A 13,520-nucleotide genomic window follows, 5' to 3' on the forward strand; every position below is an offset into this window, starting at 1 on the left:
ACAATAGTGTCTGCTCCATGTACTTACCACATACCAGGCAGAGTGCTAGGTGCTGGCCATGCAACAACTATCAGGACAAACCACTTCCTCACTTCCATGGAATTTACTTTTCAATGTGGTATAAAGAACATACCAATACACAAATCAGCAAATAAATAATGATGGGTTTGAAAAGTACTATGAAGTAAATAAAGAAAAGGGGGGGGGGGAGAACCACTCTAGATAAAATGTTTTGATGAGATGATGTTTGAGTTGAGTCTTAAAGGATGAGAAGAATCTATGTCTCAGTCCATTGGGACTGCTATAACAAAAAAACTAAACTGGGTGGTTTATAAATAGCAAACATGTATTTCCCACAGTTCTGGGGGCTTGGAAAGCTAAGATCAAGGCACTGGCAGATTCAGTTTCTAAGGGCTGTCTTCCTCAGAGTGCTGCCTTCTCACTGTAACTGCACATGACAGACGGGGCAAGGGATCTCTCTGGGGTCTCTTTTATAAGGGCACTAATCACATTCATCTCCCAAAGGCCCTAATACTGTCACCTTCAGGGTTATATGAACATATGAATTTGGGGGGTACACATTCAAACTATAGCAGTTTGCTAAGCAAAGACCTGGGGGAAGAGCTTTCCAAGCAGTGAATGGCATATACAAAAGCTTATGTCAGTAAAATTGACAAATTCTAGAAACTCTAGGAATGAAATATGGTGAAGGTGATTTTATGAGTGAGGTGGACAAAGCAAGGCCATCACAGTTCCATGAACAGAATTTTCAAAATATTAGAACAAATGTAAATTGAAACTGTATGTGAGATAGAATTTTTCAAACAGTGGATTGACAAAGATCCAAAGGTTTGTAACGATTCCACTGGGGAAATGTGGGGAAACCCACACTCCTATATGTTACTGTGGGTGTGTCAGTTAGTAAATGTCTAAGGAGCAATTTAGCCATATGTATCTAATATTTAAAAGAAAAGGGGGAGAGGGTACATATTCTTTACCATAGCAATTCTAAGAATTTTTCCTATAGATATAACCACACATGCACACAAAAATAGTCCTCTAGGATCCTGTAGCATTATTCATGATAGCAGGCATCTGGAACAAGGGACCATATGAGCTAACTGAGGTATAAACAACCAAGTCTCAGCGGTTTGACCTGGTGAAGGAGGGCAGCGCCCAACCAGGCTTACGGTGATGACATGCCCCGTGCCCAGTCCTGGTCTACGTATGTTGCCCCTACATCCTGTCTAGTTAGCATAGACTCACTCTCGAAAGTGCCACCATCTTGACCACAGACTTAGGAACACCGTGTGCTTCAGGAACCCACTAATGGTCCTCCCACAGTCTCCCCATCACTGGCCCCACACCACCTCGAGATGAGGTGGGTTTCCAAACCAGCCCCAGAAGAGGCACACGCATAGCTCATTGGCCAGACGCTGTTACATGGGCAGCCGAGCCGCAAGAGAAGCTGGGAAGGCAGCTCCGGGCTGGGCAGAGCAAAATGGGACTGACTGAGCGGACGTCTGGGCAGACCCTACCACCATGATCCTTAAGTAAACTGGGAGCCTATGTGGATGACTAACCCAAGTCAGGAGCTGACGACCCACCTTGGCAGCACCTAGAAGTTAGGAAAATGGGGGTCAAGAACAAGAGAGATTCATCGCACTGCCTATTGTGTTGTAGTTGCATTTTCTGTCACGTATTACCTTCAAAAAAGAAGGGGCGGGGGGGCTTTAGGTATGGAGGGACCCAAGGAAAATTCAAAACTTCCTCAGGCTGGTCAAGGTCAAGGTTGTGAGGTTATGGTGTAACTCCTCGGCCAGCACCGCAGCCTGCCCTGCCGCGCAGAGGAACCCCTACAAGCTGCGACAGGAGCCGAATCCGGCCGGCGAGGGCTGCACTGGGGCGCTGGAGGCCAGACAGGTAAATACCCGGGTCAGAGGCGACACTAGCCGAAACTGGCCTGAAGGGAACGAGACCTGCCCAGCCAGAAACCACGGCCGCGCCTGCGCAGCAGAGCCCGCTACGCCCCGTCCGTACGCCGCGCCTGCGCGCTGGGCCCCCAACTCCCAGCTCCGCCCGGCCTGTGACACGACGTGCACGTGGGCGGGGCTCAGGCTCCCGGGATCTGCCGGCTCGCGGCCTGTGGGCGGAGGCCCTGGTAACCCCGGCCAGGGAGCGAGAGCAGGGAAGCTCCCTCGGTCGCCCGCGTGCTCCCGGGAAACGGAACCTCCCTCCGTGGTAGGGCAGAGGGGACCCTGCAGGGTAAGGGCGGGCCTGAGGCGCGTGTGGGGCTGGCGGGGTCCGCCGGGCCCAGGTAGCTGCACGTGGGCAGCCCGGCGTGCGGCGCGCTGGAGGAGGGGTCCGAGTGGAGGAGGGTCGGGGCCTGGGGGGTCCAGACCCACACACCTGTCAGCTCCTGGGTCTCTAGCAGTGGCTCCTGCAGGCGGACTCTCGGTTATTCGCACGCGGGTCTTCCCTCTTGCTGCCTTCTTGTCCTGGCTCCGTTAGTCTTCCCAGAACTCTGGACTCCGCTGACCTGTGAGGGGAACAATCCGTGTTCTAGAAACTGGGTGGGCCAGACAGCAAGGGTCTCTACCCCCAGGAATCCTGGAGCTTGCTGCATTCATTGATTCAGCATTTGCTGACCCGCTTCCCAGGGCTGTGCCAGGTGCAGGAGATCCAATAGGGGAAGGACTGGCAAGGCCCCTTCCCTCCTGGGCCTCACAGCCCAGTTGGGAAGCCCAAGTAACAGGCAAGATAGTGCCATTCTGACAGTACTGCAGATGTGAGGACAGTAAATTCTGACATTGCTGTGGTGACCAGAAGAAGAGCTCAAGGTGGTTCTGCCTGAGCTGAGGCATGAGCCAGCAGTGCTCCAGGCTCCCAGAGAGAGAGACCCTGAGGTGGATAGAGCTGGACACCAGGCTCGACTCCCTTCAGTGGAAAGCCTTGAAGAGGCAGGAGAGTAAAAGAGAAGGGACAGATGGGCAGGGGCCATGGAAGGAAGGGTGGTGGTTATCTTAAGTTCAGCTAGGAGCCATAGAATGGTTTAACGGGTTGGAGGAAAGCCTGAATTGTTTTTGTAGATTATGACGAGCAAAGTCCTCCATATCCCAGGCGTCCATCCAAAAGAATCATTCACCCAGAAGTGCCTGGGTAGCTCCAGTTGTCCCTCCACACACGTGTATTCCAGGATCATGCATACCAGGCCATACATCGTACATTCTTCAGGATCCTGTGGAGGTCCTAGCCCATAGCCTCCCCCCCCCCCCCCCCCCCCCACCCCACCCCCCAGTGAGGGAATCTGAAACTCTAGGAGGGAGGTTCCTTGGGGATAGGTGGATAGCAACTGTGATTACAAGGGCTTTCTGACCCACTGTGCAGGAGCCGTGATGGATGGGGGATTAGGTTTTGTCTGGGGGAGGTTCTGTTGGGGGGGGAGCATAGTAGTATAAACCCAGAAATTGTTTTCTGTACCCCCCATTCCTTCCCTCGTAAGCATCAGTTGGCTAATATGTGTGTCTCTCTCCCTTGTGGAACCTAATATGAAAACCAGAGAGGTGGACAACCATGTAAAGAGATCTTGGAAGAGCTTCCCCGCCCACTGTGTCTTGTGAAAAGGAAACAACTGGTGGTGTTAACAGGGCTGAGTCATGTATGTATACTTTTTTTCAGAGAAGGAGAGAAAAGTCAATTTAAACCTCTAGGAGAATAAGTGGTGGTTTGTTAATGTCGTTTAATTTTGGATAGGTTTTTAGCATATGTGGCAGTCATTTGCACACATGGCTCTTTTGTGTACTTTAACTGAAAACCTTGAAGAAACTGGCTAACAGATTGTGTGGCCACTGATCCAAATCAGATAAAGCTTGTATCTCCAAGAGCTCACCTGCCTTCCCCAGCTCCTAGAAAGCTAGCTAAGGGATGGGGCGGGCACCTGCCTCCAGCATCACTACTCCACACCCAAATTCTCCCTGACCCCGACCTCCACCTGACACAGGGTAGCCCCCAACAGGAGCCAGATGGGAGCAAGGTTTGCTGAGCCAAACCTCTCTTGGCCTTTGTGCACCTTACATCCTGCCCCACCCTACTCCCAGCCTACTCCTTATTCTGCACCTGGCTTACCTTCCTTATAGCCTTGTTCTAGATTCTCTCTCTCTCCTTTAAAGGACAAAATTAAAGCTGAGTTGTTTTCTTGAGTGGACCTCTAGGAAGGACCTGATTGACACATTTACACTATGGTGTTAGTGGTGCTCATGGAAATGTGATTTGCTCCTCTGGAAGTTGTGTCATAGTACTTAGTATTACTGAACACCTTAACCCAATGGAGTGAAACTGGCTTTTAGGTTTGAGCCTTTAGGACATGGAGGTGCCTATGGGCCAGGCTCTTCCTGGCTCTGTGCTCCCTTAAATGTTATTTTCGGTTTGGACTCTGTTTATGTCATGCTGAGCCTGTTGGTGTGTAACTGTAACAATTATATGCATGTAATTTTATGTGAGTATTTTTTGGTTGTCTAGAGTCTTAACATTAATAGGGAAAGTGAAATGATGGAGCACATTTAATTTGGAGACAGACGCCAGAAAGTCTTGTCTGTGCCTCGCCACATGCCAGCTGTGTGATTCCAGACAAGTCTGTTTCCAAATATTCCCTGGGCCTTGGCGCTGTTATATGTAAATAAGTTGTTGTCTGTTGTGTGGTATAAGTGCTGGCCTTGTGGGTCTCTGTTAACAGGATATAGCATATGTAAAGGGTATTTTTTTAGTGGGTAGACAAATTTAACAAAGAGCAACCTTTGCCTCAAAATTTGCTATACTACGTGTTAATCTGATCATGTAGGTCATGGTTCTTAGAGTAACATAGGACATGATAAAAGTTGATTATGTAAAAGGGTCTTATACCTGTGCTGCCCTGGCCCACTGGTCGAGAGGGACAGGAGAGCAAGCAAAAAAAAAGAAAAAAGGAGGGATCTTAGGGGCGCCTGGGTGGCTCAGTTGTTAAGCATCTGCCTTCGGCTCAGGTCATGATCCCAGGGTCCTGGGATCGAGCCCCGCATCGGGCTCCCTGCTCAGCTGGAAGCCTGCTTCTCCCTCTCCCACTCCCCCTGCTTGTGTTCCCTCTCTCACTGTGTCTCTTTGTGTCAAATAGATAAATAAAATCTTTAAAAAAAAAAAAAGGATCTTATAAAACACTGAGTTATGTTAGTATTACTTTTGTGTCCTTATTCATCCTTAGAGATAGCTGCTTTAGAACATTGTCTATAAATACTTTTTGTTTAATGATCTGTTAGCAATGGAAAACTCCGGGTTACAGTAACCTAACGAAGGGAGGCCTGTGAGAAGGCTAGTTGTAGGGTGAGCGCTGGCTACCTGGGGACGGGCATTCCCCAGGTCACATCTCAGCCTCTGCTCGTCCCTGGGTCTTCTGTCTGTCCTTGATGTCTTCACTCCTGATCTTAGCTAACATCCTTTTACTGCGGATCATTTCCCAGGTCCCAACCCCAAACCTGCTATCTCACAAGGGTCAGTTCCATTTCTGACTGATGTTCTGCTGTCATTTCAAACTTGACATGTTGAAAACCTGGTCACTGTAGTCTCCTGCCCAAATGGCCTACTTCTGTTGGTGGTCATCGTCTGGGTCCTGAAGCATTGCTGATGGCTCCATCAGCTAGCCTCCTTCACCAGCAAGTAGTATTGACTGAGTGGCTGCTGGGCTCTGGCCTTGTGTCAGGGTTGGAAGACCCAGGGAAGAGTGGGCTGGTCCCTGTTTCTAGAGAGGCACCCTAACCAGACAGAAGAAAGGCACAAATGAATAGCTCCACATACTGCTTACTTAGGGAGTAGAAGTGTGTAGAGCACCAAAGAGCCCAAGAGAGAAGCCTCTAGCTGCCAAGGTTCAGAGTGGCAGTAAGCATCTTGGGTAGATTTTGTAGGGGTATGGAGAAAGGACCAACAGAACAAGATCTTAAAAAAAAAAAAAATGTTTAAGGCAGAAAGAATCTCAATAAGGCATGACCTGCTACTGCTGTTGAGAGAGTGAGGCAGGACTGAAACTTTAAAACATTTGATGCAACGAGCAGGCCCAGCCCTCTTCCTTCTCCCACCACCACTGCCTTTAGTCCTGTGCCCACAGAACTCATTTATGTTACCTGCCTGGCCTCAGAGCCATTAAAGGATTTTTTTTTCTTATGATAAAATACATATAAAATTTACCATTACAACAATTTTAAGTATACAGTTAGTGGCATTCATTACGTTCACATTGTTGTGCCCATTACAGCCATCCATCTCCAGAACTTTTTCATCTTCCCAAACTGAATCTCTGCACTCATTAAACAATAGCTCCTCATTCCCTGCCTTAGCCCAACCCCTGGAACCACTGTTCTATTCTCTGTCTCTGGATTTGGCTACTCTAGGTAATTCATAATAAGTGGAATATTAGTTTAGTTGTGACTGAACTTCATTTAGCATAGTGTGTTCAAGGTCCATCCATGTTGTAGCATGTGTCAGAGTTTCCTTCCTTTCTAAGGCTGAATAATAATATATTGTGTATGTACACCACATTTTCTTTATCCATTTATCTATCAGTGGATTTTTGGGCTGCTTCCATCTCTTGGCTATTGTGAATAATGTGGCAGTGAGCTTTCAATTCTTTTTCTGATATAATGCATTTCTGCATTTCTGATGCAGAAATAAGATTGTTGGATCAATATGGTGATTCTATTTTTAGTTTTTGAGGAACTTCCATACTACTCTCAGTAGTGGCTCAACCATTTTATAATCGCACAGAGGGGGACGTCTAGGTGGCTCAGTCAGTTAAGCGTCTGCCTTCGGCTCAGGTCATGATCTCAGGGTCCTGGGATCAAGCCCTGTATTGGGCTCCCTGCTCAACAGGAAGCCTGCTTCTCCCTCTCCCTCTGTCTGCGGCTCCCCGTCTCCCTCTGCTTGTGCGCAAGCACTCTCTCTCTCTCTGTCAAATAAATAAAATCTTTAAAATATATCCCACAGAGGTTCTAATTTCTCCACATCCTTTCCAACACTTGTTATTTTTTGTTGTTTTATGTGGCTATCCTAATGGTTGTGAAATGATAAGTCATTGTGGTTTTGCACATCTTATGATTAGTGCTGTTGAGCATCTTTTCATATGCTTCTTGGTCATTTATATATCTTTAAAGAGGTGTGTATCCAGTTGCTCTGCATGCATTCATACTATGAATTAAGTTGCTTGGTTTTTTTTCATTGTCGAGTTTTAGTTCTCTATATTCCAAGTATTAATCCCTGATCAGATATGATTTGCATATATGTCCTCCCATCCTGTGGGGTGCCTTTTTTCTCTGTGGTTAGTGTCCATTGATGCATGAAGTTTTTTTAATTTGTCACATTTGTCTTTTTGCTTTTGCTGTCCTGTTTTTGCTTCTGGTACTTATCCAAGAAATCATTGCCAAATTCAATGCTACAAAGCTTTTCTACTATATTTTTTTCTAGGAGTTTGTTTTATAGTTAGGTCTTCAATCCATTTTGGGTTAATTTCTGCATATGGTGTAAGGTAGGATCCAACTTCAGTCTTTTTTAGGTGGATATCCAGTTTTCCCAGTACCATTTGTTAAAGAGACCGTCCTTTCCCTCATGAATGGTCTTGGTACCCTTGTCAAAGATCATTTTACCATGTACGTGAGGATTTATTTCTGGGCTTTCTATTCTGTTTCATTGGTCTTTGTGCCTGTCTTGATATCACTACCATAAGTTGTTTATTACTGTGGCTTTATAGTATATTTTGAAATCAGGAAGTATGAGGCTTCCAACTTTGTTCTTTTTCAGGATTGTTTTGTGATTTGGGGTCCCTTGAGATTTCTTATGAATTTTAGGATTTTTTTTTCTGTCTCTGCAAAAAAAAAAAAAATCACTTGGATTTTTATAGGGATTGCATTGAATCTGTGGACCACTGTAGCTAGTATTGATACCTTTATCAATATTAAGTCTTCTCATCCATGAACACAGGCTATCTTTATACTATTTATTTGAGTTTTAATTTTCTTTCAGCTATGTTTTGTAGTGTTCAGGGTACAAGTCTTTCACCTCTTTGGTTAACTTTATTCTTTTTTTTTTTTTTTTTTTTTTTTGGTTAACTTTATTCTTAAGTATTTTATTCTTTTTGATGCTATTGTAAATAGAATTGTTTTCTTAAATTCTTTTTCAAATTGTTCGTTATAATGGATAGAAACAACCGATTTTTGTGTGTTAATATTGTGTCCTGTAACCTTGTTGAATTTATTAGTTCTAACAGTTATTTTCCTTTCCTGTGGAATCTTTAGGGCTTTCTACATGTAAGATCATGTAATCTATGAACAAATAATTTTACTTCTTCCTTCCTAATTTGCATGTCTTTTATTTCTTTTTCTTTCCTAATTGGTCTGGCTAGAACTTCCAATACTGTGTTGAATGGAAGTGTTGAAAACAGACCTCCTTTCTTGTTCCTGATTTTAAAGTAAAAGTTTTCAGTTTTTCACCACTAAGTATGATGTTAGCTGTTGGGTTTGCATATATAGCCTTAATTATGTTGAGGTAGTTTCCTTCTATTTCTGTTTGTTGGTTGTTTTCATTATGAAAAGATATCAGATTTGATTAAATGTTTTTTCTGCATCGATTGAGATGATATCAAGTTTTCCCTTTTTTCTGTTTTTTTTTTTAAGATTTTATTTTTATTTATTTCAGAGAGGGAGTGTGTGGGAGCAGGGGGAGGAGGAGAGGGAGAGGGACAGGCAGACTCTGCTGAGCACAGAGTCCAGTGTGGGGCCAGATCTCACGACCCCAAGATCATGACATGAGCCAAAATCAAGAGTCGGATGCTTAACTGACTGAGCCACCCAGGCACCCCCCCCCTTTATTCTGTTAATGTGATATATTTGCCTTGATGGATTTTCAAGTCTTGAACCATCTTTGTATTCCAGGAATAAATCCCACTTGGTCCCTTTGCTATGTGGTTGAATTCAGTTTGCTGTTATTTGTCAAGGATTTTTGCATCACTATTCATAAGGAATGATGGTCTATATTTTTTTGTAGTGTCTCTGTCTGGTTTTGGTGTTTGGGTAATGCTGGCCTCATAGAATGAGTTAAAAAGTGGTCCCTTCTCTTCATTTTTTGGGAAGATTTTGGAATTCTTGAAATGTTTGGTAAAATCAGAGGTGACTAACAAGTCAGTATTCATTTGGTCCAGGGCTTTTCTTTGTTGGGAGATTTTTGATTACTGATTTGGTCTCCTTACTAGTTATAGGTCTTTAGATTCTTTATTTCTTCATAATTCTTCTTTGTAGGTTATGTGTTTCTAGGAATTTGTTGATTTCATCTAGGTCATCCAATTTATTAGTGTACAACTGTTCATAATACTCTCATAAGCATTTTCATTCTATAAAATCAGTAGTAATGTTCCCTCTTTCATTTCTGATTTTAGTTATAATTTGAGTCTTCTCTCTTTATTTCTTAGTCAAGATAGCTAAAGGTTTCAGTTATGGTAATCTTTTCAAAGAACCAACTCTTGGTTTCATGGACTTTTCTCTCTTGTTTTTCTATCCTCTATTTATCCTGCTTTAATTTTTATTGTTTCTTTTCTTCTAGCTTTGTGTTTAATTCTTTTTTGGGGAACCTGGGTGGCTCAGTCAGCTAAGTGTCCGAATCTTGATCTCCACTCGGGTCTTCATCTCAGGGTCATGAGTTCAAGGCCCATATTGGGCTGCATGCTGGGTGTGGAGGATACTTAAAAATAAATAAATAAAAATTAAAAATGTTTAAAAATAGGGAGGGAGGTGGGTGGGAGGATGGGGTAACTTTGTCATGGGCATTAAGGAGGGTACCTGATGTGATGAGCATGGGGTGTTATATGCAACTGATGAATTACTGAACACTACATTTGAAACTAATGACATGTTGGCTAATTGAATTTAAATTAAGAAAAAGAAAATGTTTAAAAATAAATAAATAAATAATTTGTTCTTTTTCTAGTTCCTTAAGATGTACGGTTAGGTTGTTGGTTTGAAATCTTCTCCTTTTATGTAAGCATTTACGTGTATAATTTTCCCTATTGGTACTGCTTTCATTGCATTCCGTAAGTTTTGATATGTTGTGTTTTCATTTTCATTTGTCACAAGATATTTTCTGATTTCCCTTTTGATTTCTTTTATGACCCATTGGTTGTTTTAAGAGTGTGGTGTTTAGGGGCCCCTGGGTGGCTCAGTTGGTTAAGCGTCTGCCTTCGGCACAGGTCATGATCTCAGGGTCCTGGGATCAAGCCCTGCATCGGGCTTCCTGCTCAGTGGGGAGCCTGCTTCTTCCTCTGCCCCGCCCCCGCTCATGCTCTCTCTCTTGTTCTATCTCAAATAAATAAAATCTTAAAAAAAAAAAAAAGAGTGTGGTGTGTAGTTTCCATGTGTTTGAGAATTTTCCATCTTTCCTTCTCCTATTAACTTCTAGTTTCATTCCATTTTGATCAGAAAATATACTTTGACTGTGATCTTCTAAAATATATTGACACATGTTCTGTATCCTGTCATGTCATCTATCCTGGAGGATGTTCCATGTGCACTTGAGAAGAACATATATGCTGCTGCTGTTGGGTGGTCTGTATGTGCCTGTTAGGTCCAGTTGGTCTTTAGTGTTGTTCAAGTCCCCTATTTCCTTATTGATCTCTGTCTGATTTTTCTATCCTTTATTGAAAGCAGGATACTGAATTCTCCTACTGTTATTGTATGACTGTCTACTTCTCCTTTCAGTTCTGTTTGCTTCATATATTTAGGAGCTCTGGTGTATATGTTTACAATTATTTTATTTTACTGGTGACTTGATCCTTTTATTATTATACAGCGATACATGTTTTTATTTCTTGTGACAGTTTTTGACTTAAAGTCTGTTTTGTCTGATATTAGTGTAGATATTCTCCTCTCTTTTGGTTACTCTTTTCATGGAATCTTTTTTCATCCTTTTACTTTAAGTCTATATGGGCCCTTAGATCTAAAGTAAGTCTCTTGTAGAAGCATATGGTTGGATCTTGTTTTTTTATCCATTCAGCTACTCTATGCATTGTGGTTGGGGAGTTTAATCCTTTTACATTTAAAGTACTGACAGGGAAGAACTACTTTTGCCATTTTATTTTGTGTATGTTTTAGCTATTTTTGTCACTCATTTCCTCCATTATTGCCTTCCTTTGTGTTTAATTGATTTTTTCCTAGGGATAGTATTGATTCCCTTCTCATTTCCTTTTGTATATATTTCTAGCTATTTTCTTCGTGGTTACCACAGAGATTACCTATAACATCCTAAAATTATCCCAGCCTAGCTCAAATTGCATATGATACTCCTTTATATCTGTATGTCTCCCTAATTTATGTTTTTGATATCACAGCCTTTGTCTTTTAAATACTGAAGAAAATAAAAAGTGGAGTTATAAACCAAATATACAGTAATACTGGTTGTTGTATTTGTCCATGTATATAACTTTACTGGAGATCTTTATATTTCTCATGGTTTTCAGTTACTGTCTAGCATCTTTTCATTTCAGCCTTTAGCATTTGCTATAGGGCAGGTCTATTGGTAATGACCTCCCTCAGTTTTTATCTATCTTGGAATGCCTTAATTTCACCTTCATTTTTGAAGGATAGTTTTACTGAATACAAAATTCTCAGTTGACAGATTTTTTTCTTTCAGCAGTTGGAATATATCATCCCACTGCTTTCTGGCCTCCAAAGTTTCTGCTGAGAAATGAGTTGATAATCTTATTAAGGATCCTTTGTGCATGATGAATTACTTTTCTCTTGCTGCTTTAAAGATTTTTTTTTCCCTGGCTTTCAGCAGTTTGATTATAATGTGTTACTGTACTTTTCACCCCCACAATTTGTTTAGTTCCTTTTTACAATTTCTGTCTCTTCATTGATACTCTCATTTTGTTGTCCTATATCATTTTCCTAGTTTCTTTCAGTTCTTATGTTTTCTTTAGCTCTTTCAGCATATGTAAGACAGTTGTTTTAAGTCCTTATCTAGTACATCTAGTACATATAGGCATTCTATATTCTATATTTCTTCAGGGACAGTTTCTGCCAATTTTTCTTCTTTGAATGGACCATATTTTCCTGTTTCTTTATATGCCTTGTGATCTTTGTTGTTGTTGAAAAATTGAGCATTTGAGAAAATAGCCACCTCTCCCAGTCTTTGCAGACTGGCTCTGTGCCATGAAAGACCTTCACTAATTAACAGGATGTGTCTGAGCCTTGGAGTCAGCCCAAGGCAAAGGCTTAAGGTCTTCTCAGGATTTTTTCTGACCATGTGTTGCCTGGGCCTGTGTGTGTGTTAGTTTCAATTCCCCCATATATTATGGCTGCTTTTAAATGTCTTAATTTCTCAAACAGTTTCAGCCATGCTCTTTCTTAGGCCTTTGATGTTCTATTGTTTCTTTCCCCCAAACACATACCCAGCCTCTTGCCTCAGGCATGTTTGGCTCTGTAGTCACCCTGTGACTTTCACAAGAAGTACCCACAACTGGGATGCCTGGGTGGCTCAATTGGTTAAGCGCCTGCCTTCAGCTAAGGTCATGATCCCCTGGGATTAAGTCCCACATCAGGCTCCCTGCTAGGCAGGAAGCCTGCTTCTCCCTTTGCCTGCTGCTTCCTCTGCTTGTGCGTGCGCGCTCTCTCTCTCTCTCTCTCTGACAAATCTTTTAAAGTAAATGAATGAATAAATAAATAAAAATTAAAAAAAAAAAAGTGGTACCCACAACGGCCTTCCACACTTTTCCCCCATCTGAGCTCTGAGTTCTAAGTCGGGCAAAACAGAGACCAGCCCCAAGACAGGTTAGGATGTTGTTCTGCTCTCTCCAGTTTGAGGGAAGGAAATAGGCACTGGACTGCTGCTTCCTTTAGACCATGCTATGCAGGGAGGGGTGGGGCAAGGGTGAGTAAACACCACAAAACTTCCGACCATTCTGAATGTGACTTTTTTAAGTTTATTTTTTAAAAGATTTTACTTATCTGTCAGAGAGAGAGAGCGTGCAAGCAGGGGGAGCGGCAGGCAGAGAGAGAAGCAGGCTCCCTGCTGAGCAAGGAGCCCGATGCAGGACTCGATCCCAGGACCCTGGGATCATGACCTGAGCCAAAGACAGACACCTAACTGACTGAGCCACCCAGGCGTCCCTGAATGTGACTTCTTGATTGGGCATTTGCTTATAGATCTATAGATCTTTGACTATTTTTCAGGACTCTTATAAAATATTTTAACAAGTCCCAATTTTTTTAATATTTCTATGGGGTAACAAAGGCCTAGGGCCCCCTATTCCACCATCTTGCTGACATCCTCTCCTCATTAAAGGATTTGAAACAGGGACTTTTCTGTGTGTCTGGCAACAGTATGGGAGGTAGATGGGGATAGAGGAGCATCCTCCACCCTTCTAGATAAGGGCCTGTGTTCTCAACTGAGCTGCAGTGGCACAAAACAGGTTAAGTCCCTGCCCTTGGAAGTTCATAGCCTAGAGGGTGACCTGGACT

At 42.9% G+C, this 13,520-nt stretch overlaps 1 protein-coding gene across 6 annotated transcripts in view; it reads left to right on the top strand.

Moving 5' to 3' along the window:
* The first annotated feature begins 2,074 nt into the window (after nt 1–2,074).
* ENTPD6 (ectonucleoside triphosphate diphosphohydrolase 6) overlaps nt 2,075–13,520 on the top strand; it is a 43,316-nt gene continuing 31,870 nt past the window's right edge. For 3 of the 6 annotated variants that reach the window (XM_032419501.1, XM_032419506.1, XM_032419502.1), the window contains exon 1: nt 2,075–2,265. The gene's annotated coding sequence lies outside the window, so the exon portion shown is untranslated. Of the gene's footprint in view, nt 2,266–3,559; nt 3,659–13,520 lie in introns of all 6 variants that reach the window. The other 3 variants (XM_032419503.1, XM_032419504.1, XM_032419505.1) reach the window with 2 other exon arrangements.

Source organism: Phoca vitulina, unplaced genomic scaffold (genome assembly GCF_004348235.1).
Source record: "Phoca vitulina isolate PV1807 unplaced genomic scaffold, GSC_HSeal_1.0 scaffold22, whole genome shotgun sequence".
In the NCBI taxonomy this organism is placed as follows: domain Eukaryota; kingdom Metazoa; phylum Chordata; class Mammalia; order Carnivora; family Phocidae; genus Phoca; species Phoca vitulina.